We start from the raw sequence: 17,012 nt of genomic DNA, 5'->3' as shown, positions 1-17,012 counted from the left end.
TAGACAGCAACCACCCAGGGAGGTACTACCGTCCTGTGGTAGTAGGTTGGTAGACAGCAACCACCCAGGGAGGTACTACCGTCCTGTGGTAGTAGGTTGGTAGACAGCAACCACCCAGGGAGGTACTACCGTCCTGTGGTAGTAGGTTGGTAGACAGCAACCACCCAGGGAGGTACTACCGTCCTGTGGTAGTAGGTTGGTAGACAGCAACCACCCAGGGAGGTACTACCGTCCTGTGGTAGTAGGTTGGTAGACAGCAACCACCCAGGGAGGTACTACCGTCCTGTGGTAGTAGGTTGGTAGACAGCAACCACCCAGGGAGGTACTACCGTCCTGTGGTAGTAGGTTGGTAGACAGCAACCACCCAGGGAGGTACTACCGTCCTGTGGTAGTAGGTTGGTAGACAGCAACCACCCAGGGAGGTACTACCGTCCTGTGGTAGTAGGTTGGTAGACAGCAACCACCCAGGGAGGTACTACCGTCCTGTGGTAGTAGGTTGGTAGACAGCAACCACCCAGGGAGGTACTACCGTCCTGTGGTAGTAGGTTGGTAGACAGCAACCACCCAGGGAGGTACTACCGTCCTGTGGTAGTAGGTTGGTAGACAGCAACCACCCAGGGAGGTACTACCGTCCTGTGGTAGTAGGTTGGTAGACAGCAACCACCCAGGGAGGTACTACCGTCCTGTGGTAGTAGGTTGGTAGACAGCAACCACCCAGGGAGGTACTACCGTCCTGTGGTAGTAGGTTGGTAGACAGCAACCACCCAGGGAGGTACTACCGTCCTGTGGTAGTAGGTTGGTAGACAGCAACCACCCAGGGAGGTACTACCGTCCTGTGGTAGTAGGTTGGTAGACAGCAACCACCCAGGGAGGTACTACCGTTCTGTGGTAGTAGGTTGGTAGACAGCAACCACCCAGGGAGGTACTACCGTCCTGTGGTAGTAGGTTGGTAGACAGCAACCACCCAGGGAGGTACTACCGTCCTGTGGTAGTAGGTTGGTAGACAGCAACCACCCAGGGAGGTACTACCGTCCTGTGGTAGTAGGTTGGTAGACAGCAACCACCCAGGGAGGTACTACCGTCCTGTGGTAGTAGGTTGGTAGACAGCAACCACCCAGGGAGGTACTACCGTCCTGTGGTAGTAGGTTGGTAGACAGCAACCACCCAGGGAGGTACTACCGTCCTGTGGTAGTAGGTTGGTAGACGACACAGAATCAGGAACAAGGAGATAAGACGACGACACTAAGTAGGGACCATCTGCAGATCCTTCACAAAAGTCACAAAGCTCCCATACTACTGAATCTAAGTTCAGAATCTAAGTTCTGAATCTAAGTTCTGAATCTAAGTGCACAGATACCATTGCAAATTAGGTCAGAAGCTACAGCTCAGGACCTGAGTGTCTCAGAGTGTCTATGCGACACAACCTCAGTACAACGTCGAAAATCACTAAGTCTAGCCAATGTTCTGTGAACAGAGATATACAGAACCAACAAGAAAGCGACAGAGATGATCATCCAACAAGGGCCCACAAGGGAGAGCTGGAGAGGGACGTCTTGTTGGAAGCAACGTCAAACAGAAAAGAGAGTGAGCACAGGCCAGGCAGTCTCCTCCAGGTGAGGTGTGATCCCCCCACCCTGATCACGTGACTCTCCCTGGACTGCTGCTGCCCAGCAACTACAGAGAAACCGGCAGGGAAACAAGAGGAGAGATAATTACAGTAATTAGACAATGCTGTCAGCTACTTAACACTCGAACTATGAACACTGAATAATATATCAATGGCACATCCTACCTAATAATATAACTAAGTCAAATAATAATATAAAGCAATATACTTATGATTTAGCTAATATCACAAATATAAGCAATATAAAATTATGAGAACAGATAATATACATTATATACATTGTGGCCCATTCAGGGGTCGCAATAGGGAGGTACTACCGTCCTGTGGTAGCAGGCTAGTACACAGCAACCACACAGGGAGGTACTACCGTCCTGTGGTAGTACGCTACTACACAGCAACCACACAGGGAGGTACTACCGTCCTGTGGTAGTACGCTACTACACAGCAACCACACAGGGAGGTACTACCGTCCTGTGGTAGTACGCTACTACACAGCAACCACACAGGGAGGTACTACCGTCCTGTGGTAGTACGCTACTACACAGCAACAACACAGGGAGGTACTACCGTCCTGTGGTAGTACGCTACTACACAGCAACCACACAGGGAGGTACTACCGTCCTGTGGTAGTACGCTACTACACAGCAACCACACAGGGAGGTACTACCGTCCTGTGGTAGTATGCTACTACACAGCAACCACACAGGGAGGTACTACCATCCTGTGGTAGTATGCTACTACACAGCAACCACACAGGGAGGTACTACCATCCTGTGGTAGTATGCTACTACACAGCAACCACACAGGGAGGTACTACCGTCCTGTGGTAGTATGCTACTACACAGCAACCACACAGGGAGGTACTACCATCCTGTGGTAGTATGCTACTACACAGCAACCACACAGGGAGGTACTACCATCCTGTGGTAGTATGCTACTACACAGCAACCACACAGGGAGGTACTACCATCCTGTGGTAGTATGCTACTACACAGCAACCACACAGGGAGGTACTACCGTCCTGTGGTAGTATGCTACTACACAGCAACCACACAGGGAGGTACTAACGTCCTGTGGTAGTACGCTACTACACAGCAACCACACAGGGAGGTACTACCATCCTGTGGTAGTACGCTACTACACAGCAACCACACAGGGAGGTACTACCATCCTGTGGTAGTATGCTACTACACAGCAACCACACAGGGAGGTACTACCATCCTGTGGTAGTATGCTACTACACAGCAACCACACAGGGAGGTACTACCGTCCTGTGGTAGTATGCTACTACACAGCAACCACACAGGGAGGTACTACCATCCTGTGGTAGTATGCTACTACACAGCAACCACACAAGGAGGTACTACCATCCTGTGGTAGTATGCTACTACACAGCAACCACACAGGGAGGTACTACCGTCCTGTGGTAGTATGCTACTACACAGCAACCACACAGGGAGGTACTACCATCCTGTGGTAGTATGCTACTACACAGCAACCACACAGGGAGGTACTACCGTCCTGTGGTAGTAGGTTGGTAGACAGCAACCATGCAGGGAGGTAGTACCGTCCTGTGATAGTAGGCTAATACACAGCAACCACACAGGGAGGTACTACCGTCCTGTGATAGTAGGCTAGTACACAGCAACCACGCAGGGAGATACTACCGTTCTGTGGTAGTAGGCTAGTACACAGCAACCACGCAGGGAGATACTACCGTTCTGTGGTAGTAGGCTAGTACACAGCAACCACGCAGGGAGATACTACCGTTCTGTGGTAGTAGGCTAGTACACAGCAACCACGCAGGGAGATACTACCGTTCTGTGGTAGTAGGCTAGTACACAGCAACCACGCAGGGAGGTACTACCGTCCTGTGATAGTAGGTTGGTAGACAGCAACCACCAAGAGAGGTACTACCGTCCTGTGGTAGTAGGTTGGTAGACAGCAACCACCCAGGGAGGTACTTCCGTCCTGTGGTAGTAGGTTGTTAGACAGCAACCAGCCAGGGAGGTCCTGCTGTCCTGTGGTAATAGGCTGGTAGACAGCAACCACCCAGCGAGGTACTACCGTCCTGTGGTAGTAGGTTGGTAGACAGCAACCACCCAGGGAGGTACTACCGTCCTGTGGTAGCAGGCTAGTACACATCAACCACACAGGGAGGTACTACCGTCCTGTGGTAGTACGCTACTACACAGCAACCACACAGGGAGGTACTACCATCCTGTGATAGTAGGCTAGTACACAGCAACCATGCAGGGGGGTAGTACCGTCCTGTGATAGTAGGCTAGTACACAGCAACCACGCAGGGAGGTACTACCGTCCTGTGGTAGTAGGTTGGTAGACAGCAACCATGTAGGGAGGTACTACAGTCCTGTGATAGTAGGTTGGTAGACAGCAACCACCCAAGGAGGTACTACCGTCCTGTGGTAGTAGGTTGATAGACAGCAACCACCCAGGGAGGTACTTCCATCCTGTGGTAATAGGTTGGTAGACAGCAACCACCCAGGGAGGTATGACCATCCTGTGGTAGTAGGTTGGTAGACAGCAACTACGTAGGGAGGTACTACCGTCCTGTGGTAGTAGGTTGGTAGACAGCATCCACGTAGGGAGGTACTACCGACCTGTGATAGTAGGTTGGTAGACAGCAACCACCAAGAGAGGTACTACCGTCCTGTGGTAGTAGGCTGGTAGACAGCAACCACCCAAGGAGGTACTACCGTCCTGTGGTAGTAGGTTGGTAGACAGCAACCACCCAGGGAGGTACTTCCGTCCTGTGGTAGTAGGTTGGTAGACAGCAACCAGCCAGGGAGGTCCTGCTGTCCTGTGGTAATAGACTGGTAGACTGCAACCACCCAGCGAGGTACTACCGTCCTGTGGTAGTAGGGTGGTAGACAGCAACCACCCAGCGAGGTACTACCGTCCTGTGGTAGTAGTTTGGTAGACAGCAACCACCCAGCGAGGTACTACCGTCCTGTGGTAGTAGGGTGGTAGACAGCAACCACCCAGGGAGGTACTATCGTCCTGTGATAATAAGTTGGTAGACAGCAACCACCCAGGGAGGTACTACCGTCCTGTGGTAGTAGGTTGGTAGACAGCAACCACCCAGGGAGGTACTACCGTCCTGTGGTAGTAGGCTGGTAAACAGCAACCACCCAGGGAGGTACTACCGTCCTGTGGTAGTAGGCTGGTAAACAGCAACCACCCAGGGATTTACTACCGTCCTGTGGTAGTAAGTTGGTAGACAGCAACCACCCAGGGAGGTACTATCGTCGTGTGGTAGTAAGTTGGTAGACAGCAACCACCCAGGGAGGTACTACCGTCCTGTGCTAGTAAGTTGGTAGACAGCAACCACCCAGGGAGGTACTACCGTCCTGTGGTAGTAAGTTGGTAGACAGCAACCACCCAGGGAGGTACTACCGTCCTGTGGTAGTAAGTTGGTAGACAGCAACCACCCAGGGAGGTACTACCGTCCTGTGTTAGTAAGTTGGTAGACAGCAACCACCCAGGGAGGTACTACCGTCCTGTGTTAGTATGTTGGTAGACAGCAACCACCCAGGGAGGTACTGCCGTCCTGTGGTAGTAAGTTGGTAGACAGCAACCTCCCAGGGAGGTACTACCGTCCTGTGGTAGTAAGTTGGTAGACAGCAACCACCCAGGGAGGTACTACCGTCCTGTGGTAGTAAGTTGGTAGACAGCAACCACCCAGGGAGGTACTACCGTCCTGTGGTAGTAAGTTGGTAGACAGCAACCACCCAGGGAGGTACTACCGTCCTGTGGTAGTAAGTTGGTAGACAGCAACCACCCAGGGAGGTACTACCATCCTGTGGTAGTAAGTTGGTAGACAGCAACCACCCAGGGAGGTACTACCGTCCTGTGGTAGTAAGTTGGTAGACAGCAACCACCCAGGGAGGTACTACCGTCCTGTGGTAGTAAGTTGGTAGACAGCAACCACCCAGGGAGGTACTACCGTCCTGTGGTAGTAGGTTGGTAGACAGCAACCACCCAGGGAGGTACTACCGTCCTGTGGTAGTAAGTTGGTAGACAGCAACCACCCAGGGAGGTACTACCGTCCTGTGGTAGTAGGTTGGTAGACAGCAACCACCCAGGGAGGTACTACCGTCTTGTGGTAGTAGGTTGGTAGACAGCAACCACCCAGGGAGGTACTACCGTCCTGTGGTAGTAAGTTGGTAGACAGCAACCACCCAGGGAGGTACTACCGTCCTGTGGTAGTAAGTTGGTAGACAGCAACCACCCAGGGAGGTACTACCGTCCTGTGGTAGTAAGTTGGTAGACAGCAACCACCCAGGGAGGTACTACCGTCCTGTGGTAGTAAGTTGGTAGACAGCAACCACCCAGGGTGGTACTACTGTCCTGTGGTAGTAAGTTGGTAGACAGCAACCAGCCAGGGTGGTACTACTGTCCTGTGGTAGTAAGTTGGTAGACAGCAACCAGCCAGGGTGGTACTACTGTCCTGTGGTAGTAAGTTGGTAGACAGCAACCAGCCAGGGTGGTACTACTGTCCTGTGGTAGTAAGTTGGTAGACAGCAACCAGCCAGGGTGGTACTACTGTCCTGTGGTAGTAAGTTGGTAGACAGCAACCACCCAGGGAGGTACTACCGTCCTGCCAAGTGAGTGTAAAACGGAAACCTGTAATTGTTTTACGTGATGGTAGGATTGCTATTTCTAATTAGACTTAGGTCACCTGACCAGGTACCTGACCAGCCGGGCTGTGGCTCGCACGTTGGATTGCGTGCAGCCAGCAGTAACAGCCTGGTTGATCAGGCCCTGATCCATTATGAGGCCTGGTCACAGACCGAGCCGCGGGGGCGTTGGCCCCCGGAACTCTCTCCAAGTAAACTCCAGGTAAACACTAGACATACCTGTACATGCGTATATATTTACACACCCATATGGGGGTTTCTGCTATTATCTTAATAGTTCTTGTTCTTCTTTATTTCCTATTATCTCCATGGGGGAAGTGGAAAAGAATTCTTCCCCGTAAGCCACGTCGTTAGAGGAGACTAAAATGCCGGGAGCAAGAGGCTAGTAACCCCTTCGCCTGAATAAATTACTGAATTTAAAAAGAAAAAAAAATCGTTTTTCTCTTTAGGTCAGTCTGACTTGGTGGAATACGGCCTATTTCTTGAAAAAAAAAATTATTTACGAACTTTAGAGAAAGCCTCTGGTTACATAGAGCATTCCCAAAATAACTAAAAACTACCTATAACATGTATGTACCACTGGAATTTCCAAAAGACCCTCGTGTAGTCAGTGTGTTTTGAGTGACCAGAGAACGATACGTAGCCTAAGTGTTATGTCCGAATGTTGAAAATGTGTGCCTAAAATACCCGCTTTTACATTAATTATAAATAACATGAGTGGAAAGGTTATATTGCAGTTCCGTGTACCATCAGATTATACACCATCTGTGGACTCCAGACTATAGGATGCAGGAGGACAAATTTAATCCATTGTTTTTGAAATCTTTCACACGAAGATACATTGAGCCCTGGAAATGCACTCTTGTAGACGTAGAATGAGAACTGGTATACTTGAAGTATACTAGTGGAAGGCAGCTTAGTAAATGGCGTTAATTAAGGCTGCATCTTACCCGGTCACCGTCAGGCAAAAACACTAATTCTTTTACCCCAAGTATATATATATATATATATATATATATATATATATATATATATATATATATATATATATATATATATATATATATATATATATATATATGTAGTTATTTTGCTCTTGTCGGTTTATTAAACATAAATGAAGGTTATGTAGATTAGCTATAGCAGAGGCTTAGATATAGCAGGACGTGTGCTTCTGCACACGTCCTGTTTGGAAAGGCAGTGTTGTATGACCCTGGTGGGTTTACCACTTGTTTTTTTTTTATTATAATAATTATTCTAGCCTAAATATCCACACTCACGTATTTATCTACCCTATTTCTAAGGCTTTCGTGTGAATTTTTAATTATCATGTCTTCAAAGATCTGCCTCGTCATCCTCTTGACCGGAGATTAGCGTCTGCGTGGCCTTGAGCCAGAACGTTTGCCTTGAGAAGAGAGAGGGTTGGAAAGGGGATAAATGGAGAATGGGAGAGGTGGGGAGAGACAGGGTCGATTCACTCCTGGTGTGAGGTCGGTCTGTGTTTAGTGGTGGACTGACTTTCTCCAGAAGCACAGTGTGTTAGCTGGGCTGCTTCCTCCACAGCTCTCTCGACCGGCAGACATTTATAAATCTCTTCCTGGAGCGAACACTCCTTAGCATTTCCCGACAACAGACAAGATCAACGCTTGGCTGATGGAGGCTGTGTGTTTTATGCGATGGAATATCAGTGAAAATCAAAGAATCCTTAGAGAATGTGACTTGTGTGAGTTGTTTACTGTGTTGGATATGATCTGAAATCGTCACGCTCACGGGTCGTTACTAGCAAGAAAGTCACGTATAGTGGATACTGTCTACAGTGGCCGGTAAGTGACGGTGGGGTTTTGTTTGTCAGCAGAGACAAGATTTCTCTCGACACTGATGTTAGTCACATAGTGATCCATTCGACACATATGTAGCATCTGGGTACTTGTAGACGTTTCGCCAGCTAGTGACTGCCAGTACAGCTAAGGGACATACAGCCGCTCGTTGGCGATACGTCTACAAATATACACAAGTGATACATATATTTCTAATTCATTACTTGTCAGTTTGTCTTTCTTGGGGTTATGCTAGTGGGTAATTTATACGTATATGATGTTCATATGTGTACCTGTGCCTAAATAAAGTTACTTATATATAATGACCCACTCACTGACGTTTTGGTCACTAGAGGCCTTACCTTGGCTTACTAGTTTAATAATATTTACCAATCAATCTTCAACTTTCCCGTGGCTTGAACATCAAAATGGTATACAATACCGACAGGTTGTTAGGTAAGACACATATGCAACGGTTAGACAACTTTATTCCGAAACGTTTCGCCTACGACTACAAGGGTGATGGACTGATTACATCGTCTTCACATCTCTACTGTTCCTGCCTACTTTCTGTATTCGACTGAAGAAGCCTACTGTGTAGGCGAAACGTTTCGGAATAAAGTTGTCTAACCGTTGCATATGTGTCTTACCTACCAACCTGTCGGTATTGTATACCATTTTGATGTTCATCTTGTCAGACACTGCAACACATGGCATCTTGGTACAGAAAACACCTTAGACAAGCTTTTCAAGTGAGAAGTGTTGGATCTGAGAGGGACATGACCTCTCACTACATTCTCACTACTACTACTACTACTACTACTACTACTACTACTACTACTACTCTGCACCTCTCCTTCCGACAGTATTTAAGTCTCCGCACTGTCGCTTGATCTTCAGATAGTTCCTGACTATGGAACTGAACTTCTCCAGGCCGAGGGACTGACAACCTCAAATTCTACGACTACAAGGGTGATGGACTGATTACATCGTCTTCACATCTCTACTGTTCCTGCCTACTTTCTGTATTCGACTGAAGAAGCCTACTGTGTAGGCGAAACGTTTCGGAATAAAGTTGTCTAACCGTTGCATATGTGTCTTACCTAATTTCCCGTGGCTTACTATCCATCACGGACGTTAGGTTAGGTAATGTTTGTCAGGAAACAGAACAAGTGTTTCCTGATGCTGGTCTTCAAGATAGGTTAGGTAAGGTCAGGAAACACCTGTCCTGTTTCCTGACAAACAGGAAACACTTTTCCTGTTTCCTGACAAACAGGAAACACTTGTCCTGTTTCCTAACGACCCTTACCTAACGTAAGGTGAAGACTAGCGTCAGGAAACACTTGTCCTGTTTCCTGACAAACCTTACCTAACCTATGCTAACCCAGCCTAACCTAACATCACCGTAAGTTAAATCAATACCCACACAATTGTTATATCTGCTCGTTAATGTTAAAATATGCTTTTTTAACTCGTAGATAATTAATGGAAGTTAATAACTGCGACTTCCATTGGAGTTCCCAATGTTTGTGTATTATCATGTATTATCTGAAGTGTTTTAGAAGCCATTAAAGCACACTTACACCCTGAGGTGTATGTATCTTTTAGTATATATTTTGAAAGTTGTTTGTAATACCTAGTTTAGGAATCGTAGCATTTCTTGACTGGTGAAGGGGATGACAGGCAGCCATAATGACCCTCGTATAGTAGGTGAACTTAGCCCCGTTAACCAACTAACGATGTGTACTTTGAAAGCATATATCCGTACATATCCTGAGATAAATATATTTATCTTGGGATATATACACAGGTAAGTATCTTAGTTTGTATACGTTAAGGTGTTTATCTCTCAATGTATATGCACAAAGAGGAATATATACGCTGGTAAATGCATGCCTTTTCGTATATACACAAAGTTTAAGTCTCGCTGTATATACTTTGAAATAAGACATAAGGAACTTTGCAGCAGACCTGCTGGCCCATGTTAGGCAGGTTCAACTCACACCCACCCATGTACCCGTCGAACCTATACTTTTAGCTTCCCAAAATTCTTGCCTCAGTGACGCTACTTGGGAATTCGTACCACTCACCTACAACTCGCTGTCAAACCAATACTTCTCGATATCCTTTCTAAATCTAAATTTCTCGAACTTGAATCCATTGCTACGAGCCCTTGTCCTGATTGTATACTTTCAACACACTATTTATATAGCCTGTTTTCCGTTCGTACTCTTCAGTCATAGCTTCCCTAATTCTACGCGAATTACTGTACGTTTTCAAACACATTTATGTCTATCCTGTGATACGGAGACCAGAACTGAGCAGCATAATTTAAATGAGATAAAGCAAAGAATCCTATTAACTTTATTCCGAATATATATGCACTATTATCTGTAAATTCCTACTAACTGGAACTCCAAGATCATTTTTGCAAAAAAAACTTTGACTAAGATCTAACCTTATAAGTCTCATAGTTATTATATTTTCCTAGAATTAGAACCTTACGCTTGTCTGCACTGAACACTGAACCGAGTCTGTCACTTCACCAACCAAACATCAACCTATCTCAGAAATTATTTAACAGCCTACTACCTGCTAAACAAACCATAGCACGGGCGGGGTTAGAACCCCCGATCAGAAAGTCTCAAACCTCCAGACCGACGCGTTAGCCACTGAGTCATAGTATTTGCTGGTAGGAAGTTGTTCCGGGGTCAAAGCCCCCGCTGCCCGGTCTTCGACCACACCTCGCCATCGGCAAAATCACATTAGTTCGCATTTATTCTCTCGTCAACGTTCATGTAGATTGTGGACAGCAAGGGTCCCAACACAACCCCTGTGGCACACTCCTCGTAACAGGTCCCAATTCATCTTTCTCCCTATTAATGCAAATCCTCAGTTGCCTGATGGGTCACCATACCTCGATCCAGAAGGTAACAGTTTATATACGCTGAGAGGTGTAAATCTCTGTTATATATTATTATTATTATTATTAAAGATTCGCCGGTATTCTCCCGGCCCGGGCCTTTTCCAAGTGGTGGCCCGGCCTTGGCTCCCTCTTTAGGGAGTGTCTGAGACCTAAGTCTCCCATGGGAGGAGGCACAAGTACCTCCTCATCTTTGGGACCAACTGTCCCCAGGCCTAGCCACAAGCTAGGCCTCTCTGGTCTGCCATCCCCGCCACAAGGGGACTAATGGGAATGATAGTCTTATGAGCTAAAGGCTCGGGCTCAGGCACCTACCCTACCCTAGAAGGGTTAGGCATGGTGTCGATCCTCTGTTATATATATATATATATATATATATATATATATATATATATATATATATATATATATATATATATATATATATATATAATGTAATACATACTGGAAGTGTAGTTTAATATGTATATTTTTACTCAACCTATTCGCTGGATAGGCTTTAAATGGACGAAATCAGCTATATATACCTACGACTTGATCAAGTGCTGGAAGACAGCTCGTGTGGAGACGCTGCCACTCGCGAATCCATAAGGTATTGACAAGGTCTTGAGAGAAAGTTGTTAAGGCAGTGAAGCATGGAGTGGTATACTGTGTTAGAGTACGTTGAGATCTTTTGTCTTAAGTAAAATACTTCAAGATACACGTTTCAAATTCTTGTCTAATATGTGTGTCAGAAAGAAAAGATTCTCACGCATGTATTAGATTGTTTGTGTGTGTGTGTGTGTGTGTGTGTGTGTGTGTGTGTGTGTGTGCTGCCTATGCACTTTCTCTGTCTGCTCCCTGACGTAACCTTTTTTAATGCACCTTTCTCTCTCTTACCGGGTGCCAGACTCACCAACCCAAGCCAGGAATCTCATTATTTTATAACCCCAAAAACCAAGCCTATATCATTTTCCTCGGGCAATTTCAAGGCACGAAGCAAAATTATGCATATATTGAAATAATATACCACTATTCAGTGACAGGTTCACTACTGGCAAGTGTGCAGTCACTGCTACCTTGTTTTTTTTTTTTGTAACTGGACACGTGCGTGTACAAAGGCACGTATCACTGTACCATTCATGCAACCGCTGGAGGGTTGATCTAAACAGGTTTTACTGTACCTCGTCAGGTGGAATAACACCCGCCTGGGGGTATAGAGGACACACCTTTGCAAATAACACACTTTAGGGTATACATGTTATGGTATGCTAAGTCTGACACCTGTGCGACACTTGGGTATCTTTACTGTGGGAACGTTTCGCCACACAGTGGCTTCATCAGTCCAATACAAAGATCAGAAGGAGTTTGAGGTAATTACTCTGGAGTCGATGTAATTAGTCCATCAGTCTTTAAAAGAATAATAGACGACTAATCATAGAGTCAGTAATATTATGCATGAGGTAACTATTATAGACTTTGAATTATACTAACACTAGCTTATTGGCCCATGGTAGGCAGGTTTTACTCACATTAAGCCATTTACGAATATATAAAATTCTATGTAACAATATGCATATGTAAAAAAACAGGAATTTTTACAAAATATTAAAAATAACTAAATGAATAAGTCATGTAAAAAACTTCCCCCTCACCCACTAAGGGGTGAGGTCCCCCTTACCCACTAATGGGTGAGGGGGGGGGGAAGTGGAGATAACTGAAAAATAGAGGAAAGGAAAGAATTATAGATTAAGGGGAAAAGAGCCGGGCTAAACCCAGCAACAAGTCAAAAAAAAATGGTATGAGATAATGTTTGTCAAGAAACAGGACAAGTGCTTCCTGACGAGGGTTTTAGTCACATGACGCACAGCTGGAGGTTTTGGTCATGTGACCGAGGCCTTCCGCTGGCTTACCGGTCCACCTCTTTTAAAAATTGTCAGTTATAATCATTAGAATAGAAGGCACTCACAGGTAGGGATCTCTAGTTTAATATAGTTAGTCTGACGCGGGTCTTACAAGACAACTCACCGTTGGAGATGTTGGTAATCTGACCGAGGCCTTCCGCTGGTCTACCGGTTAGTTAGTTAAAGATTAGCCGGTATTCTCCCGGTCCGGGCCTTGTCCAAGTGGTGGCCCGGCCTTGACTCCCTCTTTAGGGAGTGTCTGAGACCTAAGTCTCCCATGGGAGGAGGCACAAGTACCTCCTCATCTTTGGGACCAACTGTCCCCAGGCCTAGCCACAAGCTAAGCCTCTCTGGTCTGCCATCCCCGCCCCAAGGGAGCTAATGGGAATGACAGTCTTATGAGCTAAAGGCTCGGGCTCAGGCACCTATACCCTACAAGGGTTAGACATGGTATCGATCACTCACAGGTAGGAATCTTTAGTTAAATATAGTTAGTCTGACGCGGGTCTTACAAGACAACTCACCGTTGGAGATGTTGGTAATCTGACCGAGGCCTTCCGCTGGTCTACCGGTCAAAATAGTGACTTAAATTCTATAAAATACTCAAAATAAGCACTTAAAAAAAATATTATGCAAATAAAAAAAAAATGCTAATATTTTTTTTAAATTATTGGCCATAAATAAAACTCAAATTTAGCTTCAATTAAGAAAAATGTGCTAAATATATATACATATATATATATATATATATATATATATATATATAAAACAAGGAGCAGAAAGAAGAGGATGAACGCTGGGCAGCACGTAAGGGAAAGTTGTTGACTTGTTGAGGGGACACTAAAAAAAATTGTTTACATTGAGTGTCTCATTATTCTCGCTTCAAATATATATTTTTTTTTAGGTTTCACGGAGTTTTAAGGTGGTGCCTTGAGGTTGGTGAAGAGCTCTTGATCCAAGGGATTTGAGTTATACTCTCGCTCCCGTTCCTCTGATCAAGCCTGATTGCCTTTCGTTCTCCAGGTGTTGTTTGACCCCTAAACAGGGGCGGATCTGCTATGAATGAGGGCCCCTAATCCCGGAGGGGCCCCAGAAGCGACTTTAGTCCACACTGATTACATATTTCTGGTTTACTATATAGTGTAATTCAATACAAAATAAGAGTTAAATCCTGTAAGCTACCATTGGAAAATTTAAATTATTTGGATGTACCTCATAAGATACTATTATTATTATTAAAGCTTCGCGGGTATTCTCCCGGCCCGGGCCTTTTCCAAGTGGTGGCCCGGCCTTGGCTCCCTCTTTAGGGAGTGTCCGAGACCTAAGTCTCCCATGGGAGGAGGCACAAGTACCTCCTCATCTTTGGGACCAACTGTCCCCACGCCTAGCCACAAGCTAGGCCTCTCTGGTCTGTCATCCCCGCCACAAGGGGACTAATAGGAATGACAGTCTTATGAGCTAAAGGCTCGGGCACAGGCACCTACCCTACCCTAGAAGGGCTGGGCATGGTGTCGATCTCATAAGATACATATCAGTAAATGGTAAAAAATAATCCTTTATCAAGGTTACAGAGACAAGTAGGAATTTTAGGACACTCTAGGTCGCAATTATTATTATAATCAAGGGGGAAGCGCTAAACCCAGAGGATTAGTCGCAAAAAATGTCCCCCTTCGATACCTATTCCACTCTATCTCCACAAGTCACTCTGGACCTATATTAATATTAAATGAAATATATATCACCAGGAATTCTGGTAAAACAATAATACATAAATATGTGGACTATAGATTAAATTTATAAAATGAATACATATACACTGAAGGAGAATCTATAATAATAACACTCACCAATTTCTCTGGAGATTACTTAGTGTGACATACACAAACCCTTGCCTAAATATGAACCATCGACACCATGCCTAACCCTTCTAGGGTAGGGTAGGTGCCTGAGCCCGAGCCTTTAGCTCATAAGACTGTCATTCCCATTTGCCCCCTTGTGGCGGGGATGGCAGACTAGAGAGGCCTAGCTTGTGGCTAGGCTTGGGGACAGTTGGTCCCAAAGATGAGGAGGTACTTGTGCCTCCTCCCATGGGAGACTTAGGTCTCAGATACTCCCTAAAGAGGGAGTCAAGGCCGGGCCACCACTTGGAAAAGGCCCGGGCCGGGAGAATACCGGCGAATATTTAATAATAATAATAATAATAAATATGAAGAAAATACTGCCAAGGACACAAGTGCAACTAATGTAACATTTTATTGTGGCAACGTTTCGCTCTCCAGGAGCTTTATCAAGCCGTTATGGCTTTATTACGGCTTTATCAAGCCGTAACGGCTTGATAAAGCTCCTGGAGAGCGAAACGTTGCCACAATAAAATGTCACATTAGTTGCACTTGTGTCCAACAATTTCTGCTCCTATTTGGAAGATTTCAACCACAATTTAACCTCCAAAGCGACGAAATTTATGCACATTTCACTCGCGTGCCTTCAGCCCAGTCCAAAACAATGGCGTCTCTCCTTCCCCAGCGACGCTCACCCACTGGTTCTTTGTTTATTTACAAATTAATTTTTATTACCTACAATATATTCCATCAATTTACATACAAAATACACTGTATTTTCGGAAATATACAGTATTTTCCACACTACCCATTGCTGGTTGCAAAGGGGCCCCATAACAATTCAGTCTTCAGGGCCCCAAAAAATGTAGGCTCGCCACTGACCCTAAGGGGTTCAGCTCGTTGTTCTAGTGATAATCTTGTAAATTTTTTTAAGATAACACCACGGGAATTTTATTTAAACTTTACAAGCCAAGAACTGTTATCTTGCCTCATCTTATATACAGGCCAAGATCTGGTATCCTGTCTTAGCTTATTTACAGGCTAAGATCTGTTATCCTGCCTCAACGTATTTCTAGTTTAGATCAGTTATCTTACATCAGCTTAATTCGAAGCTAAGAGCTGTTATCCTTCCTCATGTTATTTTAAAGCTAAAACTTGTTATTCTTCCTCAGCTTATTTCAAAGCTATGAACTGAAATCCTATTCAGCTTATTTCACACCTAAGAGTTGTTATTCTATCAGCTTATTTCGAAGCTTAGTCACATCTAATGTGCTGATTTCCCACTGACAAGCACATCATCAGTCACCTAACACCCAAACATCCTAGGAAAGTGGCATAAATCATCACCTAATTTGAGAAACCTATCTCCAGGCGAAATGTCGTCTGTGCCTTTTACTGAGACCCAGGTACCCGTTAGGTAAATGTACACAGATACAACTAATGTGACATTTTATAGTGGCAACGTTTCGCTCTCCAGAAGCTTTATCAAGCCGTTATGTCACATTGGTTACATATGTGTCCATATACCTAACATTCTGTCGATAATTATGTCATTATTACCCAGGTACCTACTGATTTCTAGGTGTAAAGGGCAACAGGTGTATGGGAACATATTCGTCTTTTCCATTCGTGCTTGAATCGAGTCACGGTCCCTTCATTTGTGAGTCAAAGGCTGCAGGTAGGCGATTAAGGCCGTAAGGTTGCTGTACACACATCAAGAATACGTTAATTACTGACATTATGCATAAAAGTATATTCTTAGTAAATATACCAGGGATTTACACACCTCTTTTTACTTACTGTTGTTGAATTTAGTTCCAACTCTAAATAATTATTTAGTTTACACTCTTGATAATGGTTCAGGAAGGACCGAAAAGTCGTCTAAGGTTCTCAAATAAAGAACTAGAAGGCATACTACCATGACTGGAACAATGCATAAAGAATCCGCACATACGAGCGAGAAGCCTTTGACGAGGTTTCGGTCGGACCGAAACATTGTTATAAGCCTTCCCATAAAATGGTTATCTGTGTATTCAACCAGCTGATAATTCAACCAGCCGGTAATTCAACCAGCGAGGGTCATTAAAGTGGTATGTCACTTAAAGCAACCTCTCAGCTCATACACACTCCGAGACATACTTCTCTCAGTGCAGATTCTCTTTGGTGTATCCTGAAGCCACGGTCATTACCGTGGAGTCTCTCTTCTGCCGACCAGCCATTCGCGCTACGATGCCGAACCTAGTTTCTTATTAGCTTATGATTG

General features: G+C 45.2%; 1 protein-coding gene across 1 annotated transcript in view; it reads left to right on the top strand.

The window, feature by feature from the left end:
• Window positions 1–7,766: 7,766 nt before the first annotated feature.
• Window positions 7,767–17,012, top strand: part of LOC128687263 (glucose dehydrogenase [FAD, quinone]-like) — a 69,636-nt gene continuing 60,390 nt past the window's right edge. The window contains exon 1 of the mRNA XM_070098365.1: window positions 7,767–8,111. The gene's annotated coding sequence lies outside the window, so the exon portion shown is untranslated. The remainder of the gene's footprint in view (window positions 8,112–17,012) is intronic.

The sequence above is a fragment of the Cherax quadricarinatus genome, chromosome 62 (genome assembly GCF_038502225.1).
Source record: "Cherax quadricarinatus isolate ZL_2023a chromosome 62, ASM3850222v1, whole genome shotgun sequence".
Taxonomy (NCBI): Eukaryota; Metazoa; Arthropoda; class Malacostraca; order Decapoda; family Parastacidae; genus Cherax; species Cherax quadricarinatus.
Note: the sequence above shows the minus strand (reverse complement) of the source record. Positions and strands in the feature narration are given on the sequence as shown.